This window comes from Euleptes europaea, chromosome 6 (genome assembly GCF_029931775.1).
Source record: "Euleptes europaea isolate rEulEur1 chromosome 6, rEulEur1.hap1, whole genome shotgun sequence".
Classification (NCBI taxonomy): Eukaryota; Metazoa; Chordata; class Lepidosauria; order Squamata; family Sphaerodactylidae; genus Euleptes; species Euleptes europaea.
Genome location: NC_079317.1, coordinates 40107669 through 40124018, shown reverse-complemented (window position 1 = coordinate 40124018; position 16350 = coordinate 40107669). Strand labels below are relative to the sequence as shown.

The 16350-nt window shown below is 39.2% G+C and overlaps 1 protein-coding gene across 11 annotated transcripts in view; it reads left to right on the top strand.

Moving 5' to 3' along the window:
- NPAS3 (neuronal PAS domain protein 3) overlaps positions 1-16350 on the top strand; it is a 795184-nt gene that overhangs the window by 611193 nt on the left and 167641 nt on the right. The window lies entirely within an intron of this gene.

The following is a 16350-nucleotide window of genomic DNA, read 5'->3' as shown; positions in this document are numbered from 1 at the left end:
CACTTGGAATCTTTTTTAATCGAGCAACTCATTTTAAGATAGATTTAACCAGTATACATCAGTGCCCTTTGTTTGTTGTGGTGCCAACAGATTGAACCAGTTAGAACAGAAGGCACCACTTAGTCCATTACCCAGTCAATTTTTAGTTTAAATACCAACCTTGCAGGAAAATAACAGATTAAATTTGGTTTGACTGGCACTCTGAGGTTTTTTTGCGCCTCAGTTGCACAAAACAGGGAATTATTCCATCTCCTTGAAGATAAGTTGCACAGAGCAAAGGAAGAAAGGAGAATTTCAGTTATTGAATATTTAATTCTGGACAGCAGCTTAATCAGGAGTGGGATTTCGGCAATTTCTATAGCCCCCACCTAACATACTACAGTTTCCGCTCTTAGTATTCCTTAATTATTCCTCTGAGATATTTGAGGAGCAACTAGTAGTAAATGAACTTGGCAAATCATCTATTACCCAAGTAATGAAATACAAATACATATGTTTGACAATTCTGCAGGGAAATTCTGGAAATCAGGATTCTCAATGGATTTTATTGGGCAAGAGTTATAAAAAAGGAGGTTATTAAAATTGTATCTATAAACAATTTGACTAGAGGTTTAACATAATGATGTGCACACACACCCCTCAACACACACACTGATGCCCAGTACCTTGGCTAATATATGGAAACTACTGATTGTCCACTAATGAGTCAGGAACTGCTGTGAGTGCATACAGTGATATGGTCCTAAATATTCAAGTGTTTTACATTAACATTATTTCCCATCTTGCATATCAATATCACATCTAATCATAAGGAAAGGAGAGATCAGCTCTACTGAGGAAAAAAAGTTGTTTTATTCAATGGCATGGCAAGGGAAATTAGTAAATTCAATGTTTGTATAAAGAAAATACCAAAAGCCCACAAGTCCTGGTGGTTGGAGATTCTTCTTTGTTTTAGTAATTATACCTTTATGTATAATTACCATACTGAAGTGCATGTTTGTACTCCTCACAAATGCCTGCAATAGTCTAGTCCACTATTCTTACACCTGAATATCCCCCTTCTGTATAAATGAACAATCTCTTTTACAGGAGACCTTGAGATTAAATTTAGTATCTTGTTTTACTTTACCAGATACTTTATTCAAGAACTACATGTCAGCGGCCTCAGATTCCTTTTTCTGATATCTTAATATACCTCTTTCTTAAATTAACAAAATTTAAACTTGTCTGTAGTCTCAGGGACAGAGTAATTTAAATAACACCACCTAAGGACTTTCCTCGGCAATAAAGAAGAACTTTCCTAATAGACGGGAAGACACGAGGAGAATGACAGCATCATGGTGAATCTTCTAATGTTGATCATAAGCCGTTCTAAACCTGGGAAATCCTCTCAACCCCCATAGGGTCTCCATTTTGCCATTAGAAGCACCAGTTTAAGTAGTATGCTCCAAGAAATATTGACAGGTCAAGTACATCAGGGAAGTGTGTGTACCCCAGTGGCCTTTATACTGACAGTTTCTCCCACATTAAAGAGTTAACTAGCAGCCAACCAGCTCAGAGTGGAAGCTAATGAATGAAATGGAGATTGATATAGACTCTCTTTGCAGTGCATCGATCTGTATCTTCTGAACTCAGCTTAGGAATTCTGCAGGCAATGTTGTATGAGTAACCCTGGCATGATGCCCATTAGCCAATAACTCTTTTAATGTTGGCCTTCAATGAATTCATTTATTGTACAATCGTCTGCACACAAATGTCATTTGCATTCTGCCATTGTGGTTTCCAAGTATGAAAATGTTTAACATCATGAATCTGTGAGATGGATCATGTTAGGCATTTAGGTTCTGAAATATAGGTAGTTTAAAATACTCTTAAACAAAGCTGTTTAAGAAATCTAAGAAATCACTGAATTGTTTCAAAATTCTTCTATTTAAAAATACATATGTCATATAAAGGGTATGCCTATGCTAGATGATTTTGTCAGGATATGTCAATGGCATACCACAGAAAGGTACTAAATTTCCCTGCAGTATTACTTGATGTCCAAAATAATTTCCTGTGACAACTTTCCATTTAAAGCAGGAATCTCTAGGAATCACTGGAAACTCTCTGGTAAAAATTACAGTGTTTCTGTTGATTCCCAGAGAGACCACAGTCACTTCCCGGTTTCCCCAAGAAGTAATGTCAGTCCTCTCTAGGAATGGCCAGAATTTTTATGGTTTTACCACTTCCTCCTCTTTCTCCTCCTCCTCTCGTCTGATATCAGGAGGGAAATGGGAGGCTGGCAACCCTGTAGATGGTAGAGCTGGCTTTAAGTCTCTGAGGTTCAAACTTAGTGTCTGGATATGGTATGCTGTGTGTTCATTTTCTCTTGTCTCTTTTTTACTGACCCTGCTGGTTGTCCCTCAAACACAAAAATAAACCCTCTCAAAATTTAAAACTCAAAATAACTGGCCCACTATAACTAAAGAAGCAGGCTGTGAGGCACAAATAATAATTGGATTTCCCCAGTGTTCACAAAGAGAAACAGATCCAGGAATTTGTATTTGAGACATGAAGCAGCTTGGTGTAGTCGTGTCTGGTTTGTATTGGAAGGGTTTGGCATATTTGTTTTCCTTAGGGAGCCAGAACAGTTATTTATGTTGTTTCTTTTTCAGTTTAGTATATGGTTTATCCTATTCCATTTATTATGTTGTAAACATTTTTTTTTATTTTATTACAAGATAGCTCCCCAAACTTGTATAGCATTGGCAATATGCTTTGGCTAATAATTGACAACAAAGCAAGCTGCAAACCATTCCTTTTGTATGGTCTGTAGGCTCTCTTAATCACTGTGACCCAGTTCATGCCTTTTAGAACTTCCCATTTTTAAAAGTATCTTCATTGTGATCTCCCTGATGTAACTCCATGGAGCTCCATGAAAATATTTCTGACTTACTCTGGTGCAGCCAAAGTCTGAATTAAATCTCGTACTCGTATATCTTTTAGGGTACAAACAACAAATAATTGTAAGAAGATTTTGCATGCTGAATCTAATGGGTTGTCAGGCGAGCTTGACGTTATTCTATAGGCAAGGCCACAGAAAATCAATACATCTTAGGCAAGGTTTAATTTATTTGTAGGTTCTTAAAACTAATGACTTTCCCTTTCTGTTTGTTGATTTTCTTTTTAGCGTTCGCTTTCATGAATACTTACAATTTTAACACATTTATTAGCAAGCTAAGTACAGCTTTGGTGTCATTAAAATTTATACCAAGGAATGGCTATGTGTATGGACAATGCTAATACACCTGACTAAACAGTAAAAGGTGGCTCTTTTGACAAGAGGTATTTTGATTCAATGTATATTTTCTATTATGTTTCATTGTAGTGGCAGCAATAATATCGGTAGCATCAGAATCCTTAGCGCAGATATACAAATATATGTCAGGAAAACCATTTTCATGCCTGTTTTCTTTGACCGTTTTCCTGTTTAAATGCCATTTTATATGATATGCCATTTATACTTAATCAATTCAAAAACAGGGATAAATTTTAATGACAGTGTTTCTACTGTTTTTTTTTACTATGGTCAGGGGAAAGGATGACTACAGTTTTGTATGGAGTGTGGAAAAGCCATAAAAGAAGCTTGAAATTTTGAATCAAACCAGTGGTTTCAATCACTAGCTGATAGGGTTTCCAATGGGGGTTGAAGTTCTCCTGGAATGACAACTGATCTCCAGACTACATAGATCAGTTCCCCTGAAGAAAATGGTGGACTTAATGGTATCACATCCCTGCTGAGCTTCCCCTCCTGCTGTCCCTAGGCCCTACCCCCAATCTCCAGGAATTTCCCAACCCAGACCTGGCAACCCTACTATCTAATTCAGCAGTTAATTTGGGTATTTTATAGCTTGTTGTCATCCTATCCTCACTTTTCCCATTAGTATTGGGCAGCCTTCACTTTAGGGCATTGAGTTCATAACCTGATCACTCTTCTGATGTAGAAGGACTGATGTAGAGACTACCAAAAAGCTCCTTATAGTTGCATAACACTGAACAACTTTTCCACAGCTATGTGCATGGTCCAAATGCCAGTGTCAGTTCCAGGGATGTACAGCAGACCCCTTCTTGGAAGCAGAAGCAATTCTGCTGTAGCCCTCAGGGCATCCTGTTCTTGGTATTAGACCAGGATACGTAAAAGATCACCTTCTCCTTTTTTACCCATGGTCAGTACTCCTTCTTTGTGTGGTCCCCACATACTGAAGTAAGGCAGCTAGCTACAAGGAAGAAGTCCTTCTCCATAGTGGTACCTTACTTGTGGAACTCTCTTCTAGCAGTTGTCTACCCAGTGCCCATCCTGGACAGTTTCAAGCACCCAGCTGAACACTCTTCTTCACTAATGCTTTGAATGGGGTGGATTTTATTGGGGTTAGATTACTTTTGTAGTTTTTAATTAATTTTTTTAGTCCTTTGTTGTATTATTCTCTTTTATATGACTGTGAAACAAGAAGGGTAGAAATGGCAGGGATATATATCTATTTAAAACAGATAAAATTTGTGGGAAAGGCTGGTTAGGTGCCTATGGTTTTCATTTTTTTTTTAATACTATACATTACTCTGCATTTTATGAGTACAATGTATATTATGAGTATTGGAAATAGGATGTCAAAGCAAACTTGAAGATACCAAGTCAGTAGCTTTAGAGAACCATGTGGAAGCGTGTTAGATCTTCGCCATCTGAACATTTTATTTACAGGGTCAAATTACACAAACTGAAAGAGCCCAGGGTATGGATTATTTCCTCAAAAAAATTTTTTTACGCAATCCTGCACATGGTGCTCCAAACACCAGCAAATAGTTCCCCCCGGGGCCATTTCTGCTCATAGAAACAGTTTGGGGGCCCTTTCACAAGGGCCCTGAGCTGAATGGGGCCCCCACAGGCTTTTATAACAACTTTGCCTTCAGCTGCAGGGAAAGGAAGTCAAGACCAGGAAACCAGATCTGACTTTTTTTTTAAGTCTTGGGTAGATTGGCACACGGTCCTTTCTTCCTGATAATCCACAGCATATATTTGTCTTTTATACTGCTGATACACGCTGAATCAATGCTTTAATTGAGCTGTCCTGTGGTCATTGTGTATGGGGGCAATCCTAAGCAAGTCTACTAGGAAATAAATCCCATTTATTTCATGGGGTTTACTCCAAGGAAAGTGTGTTTAGGATTGCATCCTATGTTTGTTCCCCCTGGTGTGTGTCACTTTACACTTATTTACATTAAATTTCATTGCCACACTGTTGCCCATTCACCCAGTTTGGAAAGATGATCTAGGAGCTCTTCAAAATACTGTTTGGTTTTCACCATTGGGTATCATTTGCAAACCTACTTTTCAAGTGCAGATTATTTACAGACTAATTAAACAGTGTGTGTGTGTTTGCCATCAAGTCACAATTGATTTATGGCAATCCCATAGGGTTTCCAAGCCAAGATACGTTGGAAGGTGGTTTGCGATTGCCTGCCTCTGCGTCACAACCCTGGTGTTCCTTGGAGGTTGCCCATCCAAATACTAACCAGAGCCGACCCTGCCTAGCTTCTGAGATCTGACAAGATCAGACTAGCCTGGAGCTATCCCACTCAGGACAGTTAAACAATACTAGTCATAAGAACATAAGAAATGCCCTGCTGGATCAGACCAAGGCCCATCAAGTCCAGCAGTCTGTTCACACTGTTGCCAACCAGGTGCCTCTAGGAAGCCACAAACAAGACAACTGCAGCAGCACCATCCTGCCTGTGTTCCACCGCACCCAATATAATAGGCATGCTCCTCTGATACTGGAGATAATAGGTATGCAGCATGACTAGTATCCATTCTAACTAATAGCCATGAATACCCTTTTCCTCCATGAATATGTCCACTCCCCTCTTAAAGCACTCCAAGCTTGCAGCCATCACCACATCCTGGGGCAGGGAGTTCCACAATTTAACTATGCGTGTGAAAAAATACTTCCTTTTATCTGTTTTGAATCTCTCACCCTCCAGCTTCAGCAGATGACCCCGTGTTCTAGTATTACGGGAGAGGGAGAAAAACGTCTCCCTGTCCACTCTCTCCAAACCATGCATAATTTTATGGACCTCTATCATGTCTCCCCTTAGACCTCTATCATGTCTCGTCCTAATATAAATCCCTATGGGATCACCTGCCTGTGTTCCTTCATTATGAAAACTGTTTCTACCTGTTGTTTAACCAGTTTGTAGAAACATTTGTAGAAACATCTTCTTATCCTATGAGGGTAAATTCAGTCAGGAACCTTTGTTGAGATATGGTCAAAAGCTTTTCATAATGTACATAACATCTAGCAACCCTCCCTTCTCCAGTTAATGTCAGCTCTAGAACTTTATCTCCTGTTACTACTATGTAGTTCAATTCTTCAGATGCCCTTCCTGAAAATAGCAGTTGGGCCATCCTACATCTTCCACACTGAAGTCAAACATGAAGAATTAATTTAGCTTCTCCCTGTCTTCGTCTACAGTGAATCTTTTTGTATAACATCACTGTGGCTCTTTAGCTAGTTTCTTCTGGTATATTTATACAAATTCTTATTGTCCTGTCATTTTTAGCAATTGCTTCTTAAATTCTTTATGTCTGCCTTACCATCACATTACATTTGTTTTGCCAGAGCACCTTCTTTTTCTCTTCATTTAAGCAAGAGTCCATTTTGAAAAAGCCTTCTTGCCTTATATGGTTTCTTTGACTTTTTTCATTAACCAGGCTGGCATCCTTTTGGTTTTGAATAGTGTATCTTTCCTAATCTGTATCATGCATTCTATGTGAGCTTCAATTACTGTGGATTTAAATAAGTTTCAAACATACTGAATAGATTTGACCTTCTTTATTCTCCCTTGGAATGTTGACTAGTCAGTCCCAGCCTTTATAATCTTTCCTGGGACCCAGTGATTAGCCTGGGATGCAATGATTAGAGCCACAATAGTGCCCAAGAAACCTTTACTGCCCATAGAACCCAAGAACATGTAGCCACAGTGGCACATCGTACACGGTTACTGTAGTGTTCACATGCGTTAGTTCCCAGTTTTATTTCAGACAGCTCCTGGCATGGACTATAGGAAAATATTCCAGGAGCTGCTCCTGTATTGTGATGAGAAATGGGTTTGTGCTCCCAGAATCATAGACATCTAAGACCCTCATTGCCAACTTATAACAAAAACTTTATCATTGGGAGGTGTTCTATCATTGCCTTCTTTACCAATATGACAGTTTTTCAGTGCAAGACTGGAACGGTTCAAGAATCAGATGAAGAACTGGAGGGTGTATAACAGTTAGATCACGCATTTCAAAGCGATTCTTTACACTCGTAATGGATATGGCAAATGTGTGGGTTCTGTCAGAATTTCTTCTGACAGCCATGAACACAGATATTTTTTTACAGTAATGTGACTTTCCCAAATCACTAGTAAGAGTACAGTGACTTTTACTGTTGTTTTCTATATAGCACCTATACTAAAATGTTATGTTTGATAAATTTCTTAAAGTTTGACATTTTTTTAAAAAAAACACGAGATACTTATTTAACCTTAGTTTTATCTCATATTATACGAAACTAATGATATGCACATAAAACAATAAATTACTTTAACAAGGATAATCATACAAGTAAATTTATATTAAGAGCAGGATGGTTCTCTCTCTCAGCAAAAAATGGATCTTGATTTGGGAGATTGTGATGAGTTTGGGTTTGGGTGGAAATATATGTAAATGATTAAATACGGCAGTGAGCTCCGGATGTTTATTTGCAGCCACCATTCTTGCCCTTCTTTGTTTAAACTAAAACGGAATAAAGTGGTCAAATGAATTAGAGTTTGCTGGTGTTATAAGTGCTCTGCTCTCCCTTCCTATATTGGTTATTATTTAGGAAAATATCTTGTCTGCCTATAACTACACTGGAATCATGAGGAAAAAAGAAAAATAACTTTTAATTCATTTCCCTGGAAAGTGTTAAAAATTTGAAAAAAAATGAGGCATTATAAATGTAATTCTCACCTTCTGCTAAGCACTAGGAATAAGCAACAGCAACTAGTAAAACAATATATGCTAAGGATGATGAGCAGATATCAACCAACCAATCGTGCTTTGAGATAAAACAATGAACGACTGGACCAAGGATTTCAATCTACATTTTAATTCTGAAATAAGGAGACGTCGAAGATTGCAGCAGCTATTGGACCATCCCAATAATTTCTCATGCAAATTAAGTGATGCTCAAAATCTGACAACAAAGACTATTAGCATATATGGAACGAGAAATGCCAGATGTTCAGTCTGGATTCAGAAAAGGAAGAGGCACCAGATATCATATTGCAAAGTGATGTTGGTTACTGGAGCATAAGAGAGAATTTCAGAAGAAAATCAGCTTCTGTTTCATAGATTACAGCAAAGCTTTTGACTGCATGGATCATGAAATGGGTGTGCCACAGCATCTGATTGTTTTGATGCACAACCTATTCTCTGGACAAGAGGCTACTGTTAGAGTAGATTATGGAGAAACAGAATAATTTCCAACTGGCAAAGGTGTTAGGCAAGGATGTGTTTTATCTCCCTATCTCTTCAATCTGTATTCAGAACGCATCATAAGAAAAGCTGGATTTGATTTAGATGAAGGTGGAGTGAAAATTGGTGGAAGGAACATTAACTGTTTGAGATATGCAGATGACACCACATTACTGGCAGAAAATAGTGAAGAATTGAAATGACTACTGCTGAAGGTTAAAGCAGAAAGTGCCAAAGCTAGATTATAGCTGAACATCAAGAAGACAAAAGTAGTGACTTCTATGAAATTACAGAAGTTTAACATTGACGATGAAGAAATTGAAATTGTTAAAGATTTTCTATTCCTTGGCTCCATCATCAACCAAAAGGGAGAAATCAGAAGGAGAAGGAGACTGAGAAGGGCAGGCATGAAGGAGCTAGAAAAGATCCTTAAGTGTAAGGATGTGTCATTGGTAATTAAGATCAAGATAATGCATACTACAATATTCCCTATTACTATATATGGGTATGAAAGTTGAACAATGAATAAAGCTGGCAGGAAGAAAATTGACTTATTTGAAATGTGATGTTGGAGGAGAGAAAGACAAATAAGTGGGTTGTAGATCAAATCAGCCCTGACCTGGATGGCCCAGGCTAGCCTGATCTCGTCAGATCTCAGAAGCTAAGCAGGGTCAGCCCTGGTTAGTATTTGGATGGGAGACCACCAAGGAATACCAGGGTTGCTGTGCAGAGGAAGGCACTGGCAAACCACCTCTGTTAGTCTCTTGTCATGAAAACCCCAAAAAGGGGTCGCCATAAGTCGGCTGCGACTTGACGGCACTTTACACACACACACAGAGAGAGAGAGAGATCAAATCAACCCTGAACTCTCTCCAGAAGCTAAAATGACCAAACTGAGGCTATCATACTTTGCTTACATTATGAGAAGACAGGTGTCAGTGGAAAAAACAATAATTCTAGGAAAAGTTGAAGGCAGCAGGAAAAGAGGAAGACCCAACATCAGATGGATTGACTCAATCAAGGAAACGACAGTCCTCAGTTTGCAAGAGTTGAGCAAGGCTGTTAACGATTGGATGTTTCGGAAGTCATTAATTACAATATCTGATGAAGGGGGCTTTGACTCTTGAAAGCTTATACCCCAAAAAAACTCGTTGGTCTGTAAGGTGCTGTAAGGACTTGAATCTGGATATTAATTCATAGGGTCTCCATAAGTCAAAAGCAAGTTGACAGCACTTAACACACAACACAGACCCAGGGTTATAGAATCCCAGATTAGAGTTACCAGGGTACTTTGAAATGTAACCACAGTTTGTCGCTTTAGTTTCCCTCAACCCTGGAAGACTAAAGAATGAGATCTAATATTTAGTATGAGCCACAGTGTGCAGGGGCAAAGCTACTTGGCATGGTACTTTGAAATATGACCACACTTTGTCGCTTTAGTATTAATGAAGGAATCTTACCTTTTTACCCTTTCTTTTCTGTACATTCAGTATTGGTAATGCTTACTATCACAGCTGGGCCACTGGTTTTATCCAGTTCACCAGGCTTGCTATTTTATTTTTGGTTTTATACTGAAAGTGTCTTTACCTATTATTATAAACCGCCTTGAACCACGAGGAAAGGCAGGATAGAAATATTTTAATAACTAAATAAATGTTCATTGTGCCCTGAATCTAAAATATTCTTGCATATTTCCTTATAGGTTTGGAAAAATATCCTTGCAGGGTTTATAATGAGTGAAACAGGCTTCTTTGAGCAGCAGATTCCAAAGGGGACACAATATTCCTTTCTCCATCTCTGTGTTATTAAAAATTAAGCTCCAGTTGAGAGCAAGAAGGATGCAAAATTGTCACTGTTGGCACTGCCTGTGATGGCAGCCTAATATTGTTCTGGAATTCTTACAGCCCATCCTTAGAACTGGACTCTAAACATGGGCTGTGGATTCTGACGTTCTTAAATGTCTCTTTCTTTTTACACATGGAAAGGACATACAGAGGAATCTGGAAGACTGCAATGATAACTACGGTATATACGCTTTTCTGAAATATGCTATTTAGAATTAAATCCTCCCCTTCTTTGCCTCAATCCAGGGTTAAAATTCAAAGGCTATTTATTTAAAGTATTGTAACAGTGTTTATAATACTAATATTAAATTATCTACAAACCTCAACAGGAGGAACTTTTCAACTTTGAAGGCTGACTAACTTTTCTGAGACTGGTTGCATTTTCTACCCATAACATAGAAATAACTATCACTTACTTATTCATAACTACTTAAAAATTCCTTTTCATAGTACTCTTAGTTGCATTCGCTGACACTAGGAATATTGAGAAGTTACCATAGCAGCTTTTATGTACCCCAAAAGTTCGCAGTGCAGAGAACATTCTGTAAAAGTTGGCTCAGTTTTTAAAGACAGCATTTTACACAGGAAGAAAGATATCATAAATTAGTGACGATATATTGCCATAAGATTCTCTCAACAAAAATAAAGCTTTTCCTTTCGCTCTTGGTGGAGTTTTGGGAGGCTTCCAATCAAAATACCATTGCATACAGGGGAAACGGTTTTAAGCCATTTCTTCGGGGACCAACTTCATTGCATTTATGGTACTAAAGAAAAGTAGTTGCCTTTGCCATTTTAAGAATCCAAAAATATTACCATTTTTAAAACTTTCAAACTCTGAAATACATCTAGCTAAATATATATACAACTTGCAGCATAATCCTATGCACGTTGACTTAGAAGTAAGTCCCACTAGGTTCAGTGGTGCTTACTCCCAGGTAAATGTGAATAGAAGTGCACCTTTATTCACAGAATTACCTTAACTGCCATAGATTTGCTTTCTTGTGTACTGGGGACATCACATAAGTACACAATCAGTCCTGAAATCTTCAAATTGCTCAGAAGCAGTTTCATTGGAATTCACACTGCTATTACTCATAGGGATTAATTTTTTTCTCTTCATGATTGAGAAGCCCAATCACACACTGAAGACATGGGAATTACAAGAGACAGGTTTTAGTTATACATGGTTGGTTTGCAGAGAAAAAAATAAAGTTTATTTAAGATAAAAAGATATTGCTTCATTTTTTAAACATCTGTTGTCCCTCAATATAGTAAAAAAAGAACTGTGTCGTTGTTGCTTCTCTTACCGCAGTTCTTTGTAGCCTCCACTCTGTACTAATAGCAGTCCAAATAGCCCAGTTTAGCCCGAGCTAAGCAGGGTTGGCCACCATCAGTACTTGGATGGGAGACTACCAAGGGAGACCAGGGTTGCTATGAGGAGGAAGGCAATGGCAAACCACCTCTGCTTGTCTCTTGCCTGGAATGCCCCTGAGGAGGGGGCCGCCATGAGTCGGTTGCAACTCAACAGCATGTTCTTCTGGTCTGTATTTCACAAGCATACCCATGGACTTAGAAGGGTGTAATTCCGCTTAAGATGGCACTGCAGTCACAACAGAGAGCTCAGAACAGGTTGCCAGATTCTGCCCAACCAGCATAAATGACATTAATGTACTCAAAGTGGTATAGCAAAGATAATTTTGGGATCAGAGTGGTTTTAAGCATGCAGTTGCCACTGAGGCAACAGTTTATTGTCCCACACTTTGATACCTTCAATGCCCACTGATTGCTTGATGGCACACACAAGGGTTCTAGAAGCTGGTCAGCTCTCTGAATGGAACCCATCAGTAACTACTCTAGAACAGGGTTCTTTATAAAGGATCTTTATCCAGTTAATAAATTCTGAAGGGATGACAAAGGATTTCATCACATAATACAGAAACCCCAATTCAACCTGTCAAAGGCCTTTTCTGCATGCAGTTACAAGGCCAGGAAAGGATCACACCAGTGTTTTGTAGCAGCAATAATCAGTTAGATGTCTGAGACAACTGGCGCTTTGTCTCCTTGGAACAAAACCTACTGAATTTGTATGGATCAACATAGGTAACACATGTTTAATGTGTATTGCAAGTGCTGTTGAAAGGATTTTTTCAACATTTACAACGGATATTGGCCTGTAGTTAGAGCAGAGAAACGGGCTTGGGCAGAACTGTAATGGATGCTTCATACATTGACTTCGGCAGAATACCAGAATCTTGTGCATCTCCTGCAATCTGAAGCAAGAAGAGTACCAATTTACTTCTCAGGACCTTATAGCATTCTACAGGATACCCACCTGGCCCTGGAGCCTTACCACTTTTCATATTTTTGATTGTTCTTGCAATCTCAAAATCAGTTAAAGGAGCTGCCAGAAATTTCTGATGTTGCTTGTTTAAAGCTAGCAGATGTATCTTGCTCTGAAACTTTGAAACATCCTCTGCAGAAGGTACATGGTCTTTGGAATAGTGAGATGAATAATACTTTCTGAATTGATCACTAGTTGATTTTGGAGTGACACGAATCTGTCCTTGTTTATCTTTAACTGCTGCAATATAGTTGCAGGCAAGTATTTACTTTATTCTAAAAACCTGTAACTTGTCTGCTTTTTCTCCTGACTCCCAATAGTTTTGTTTAATGCAAACCAATATAAATTCAGCTTGCAATGAAAGCAATTTATTAATTTCATATCTGAGTTTCATCATGTTATTGTAATTCTCAGAAGCAGGATCAGCATTAAAACTGTGGCATCCTGTAGGTTAGTTTCTAGTTTATTCAGCTCTTCAGTACATTGCTTTTTTTGTAGAAGGTGTAAGCAATGATAAAGCCCCTTAGATATGTTTTAAGAGTGTCCCACAAAATGGGCCAGGTGACCTCATGCATGGGAAGTCTTTAATATGAAGCTCCATTCCCTTTTTAAAGAGGACAGGTGTGTTTAATAAGGTGGATTACTTTTCAGCATCACCCAGACAAACTATCACTGAAACGGGAGTGGTCAGAAATAACACAGGTACCAATGGAACAAGAAAGCACATTAGGTAGCAGGGAGTCACTGACAAGAAAATAGTCTAGAGCTGACTAAAACATATGTTTCTCTGTCTAACAGATGTAGTAAGCGCCATGCATCATGCAAACCTGCATCAAGCTTATGGTCTTGCAGGGCTGATCTAGATTGGCTTGAGGTAAGGAAAGAGAGTCTATTACTACATTACAGTCTCTGCCCATGATCACAGGGGTAATCCCCAAGTTCTCTGAGAGCTACCATAACAGAGTGAAAAAAGAGGGGTTGTCTACATTGGGCCCTTAGATGTTCTCCAGCACAAAAGTGAGTTGTTCCTATCCAAAAGGAAAATATCTCTCTCTTCATTGTCTGCTCTGCTCTTTTATGTATTAGAATTGCAATTCCCCTAGCCTTTCTGGTGTACCCAGAACATCTCTTATTGAGCTACTGTTGTTCTCCCTGAGGTATGTGAATCTTGTGGAGCATGACAATGCAAGTATGTTGTCTTTTAAGGTTATATAACATTTGTTTGAGCTTATTGGGGCTTCCAAGATCCTTGCCATTCCATGGTATGACTGTTAGCTTAGGCATAATTCAAAAATAGGAGCTCTGTAGCAGATTCATCTGTAAACATACGTATACCCCACCAGCCCCATTTAGGGGACGTCCAAGCTCTATCTGCTGCCTCTGAGTTTTGGAAATGGGCGGAGAGGAAAAGAGAGGAAGGAGAAAGTGACAGAAAACAGAAGAAAAATACAGCTGTAGAGATAAATTAAGAATGTCATAAGAGTTAAGGGGTAAGCCTACAAACACACCAGTCATGTCTGAGGCTCCAATGTCCATCAGCAGACCCAGCCAACATAATGGAGTAGAGAAAGAAACACTAAAAAGAGAAGTTAGCAGATCAACAGCATACAATATGACTATGACAACTTCCCCATGGGCTAACTTAGAAGGGAGCCAGATACAAAGAGAGGAGGAAAATATATGAGTAAGAAATTGAGAAGAAGGTTAGAAACAATACAAGGGGGAAAATGGAGTGCAATAGAATATCTGTATTCGGTGAGAAAATGTAGAGAACTTAGTCCCAATACAAAGAGTCCCAAATGCAAAAAATAAAAATACAGCAGTATGTGATAATATGATAAAATTTATTGTTTGTGGCCAAAGGCCATCACAATCTATCATACAAATCATTAAAATAACATTTAAATAACATAAAATAACACTGAAATAACTTTAAAACAGTCTGACCCCCAAGAAGCTAGTAATTAAATTTGTCAGATTCCCAGATTAAAAACAGCTTTAGCTTGGATTTTCTTGCTGTTAAAGCAAAGAGTGAAACTTTGTAGGAAACATCAGGATTGGCGTCTTATAGGAGAAAGAGCAGCTTCTCTGGATCTGGAAAATGATTTAGGCCCTTTAGGAATACTCCTAGAAATTTAGATCTGGGCTCTGTGTAAAGAGGACAGAATAAGGTGTAATGAATTAGGTCCTCTGGTGTGGCTCCACAAATATATAGGCAAGAGCCCCATGGTGTGCAGGAGTAATGTCCAGCTATCCAAGCCGTTGGCATGGTTTGAAACCGGAGGGAGGTAAAAGCTATTCTGAGGTTATGGAAGGGGATACTGACTAGGTATGAAGCTCTGACATGATCCCTTTTGAACTGTTTTTTTTTTTTTTTAATACAGCAATATAATCCTTGGCAAACCACGCATCAGACTTCCTTGAGGGGATCTGCAGGCTGGTTGCTGGGTAGGTTTTCTAGATTGTAGAAGGCATGAGACTGGTGAGAAGTCTTGCCCAGCACAGGAAATCCATGAAGTTAGTTCTGATGCAGACATCTCATTTCTGCAGACTCATATCTACTAAAGCTTACAGTAACAGCATTCAGGGAAATATCATCAAAACATTTTGGGGGGGGGGAGTTAAGAGCTTTAGACTGCTGCATGAAGTATCACTCAGCAGCAGATCTCAAGGAAGCAGGAAAGTTGAATGAGGCAGTAGTCATAGGGTAGCCAAAAAAGCTTTTGCTTCAGCCATAGAGAGGAGTTCTCTAGCTTTCTAGAGCTGTCCAAGCTGCTGGAGCACTTCTTCCCCTCCTGTATCTGGTCAAAACCTGCCTCAATTCCTGCATCTGCTAAGAAATTAGAGAACTCATATAGAATAAGGGGAGAGGGATGCACATTTTTATTTCAGCATCCTCCAGCCAATTCTTTTGTGGCAGAGGCACTCCCCTCCAAACAGAGGGCTGGTTCTCATGCCTCACCCTTAGATAAGGAAGGGTTCAGGCTTGATGGGGTGGGGAGGAAGGTTTACTCTTCTGGTGCCCTGGATTGACCTCCTCCCCGATGACAAAAAATCCTCAGGCAAGGTACAACCTACAACGTTTATACGTTGTTCAACCGTCTGTTTCTGAGGATATTTTAGTTCATTAATTTCAGAGATGAGAGTGAGGAGATCTTCCTGCAACTTTCTAAAGCCTTTCTCTCTTAAAAGGGCCACAACCTGTGGATCAGTAGCGGCATCAGTAGAGAAAGCAGCATCTCTATTAGAATCAATAGCAGGGACAGTAGAAACTACAGCCTCTTTGATGTGGTAGACAGACATTTTGGATTTAGCCTCTGCAGCCTGTGAGGCCTTTTTGCTGTTGTTTCTTCCTCTTGCCAGCTTGAAATGCTTCAAACATTCTCCAAGTATGCCAAAGATGGAAATACACACAATGCTATTCAATTTGGATCAATCCAGTAGAACTGAGGGTCATACGATAGTGGATTGGGCCTACAGAACCCTGAAGCTCATACAGACATGCAGTTTATATAGGGTTGCCAGGTCCCTCTTCACAACCAGCAGGAGGTTTTTGGGGCGGAACATGAGGAGGGCGGGGTTTGGGGAGGGGAGGGACTTTAATGCCATAGAGTCCAATTGCC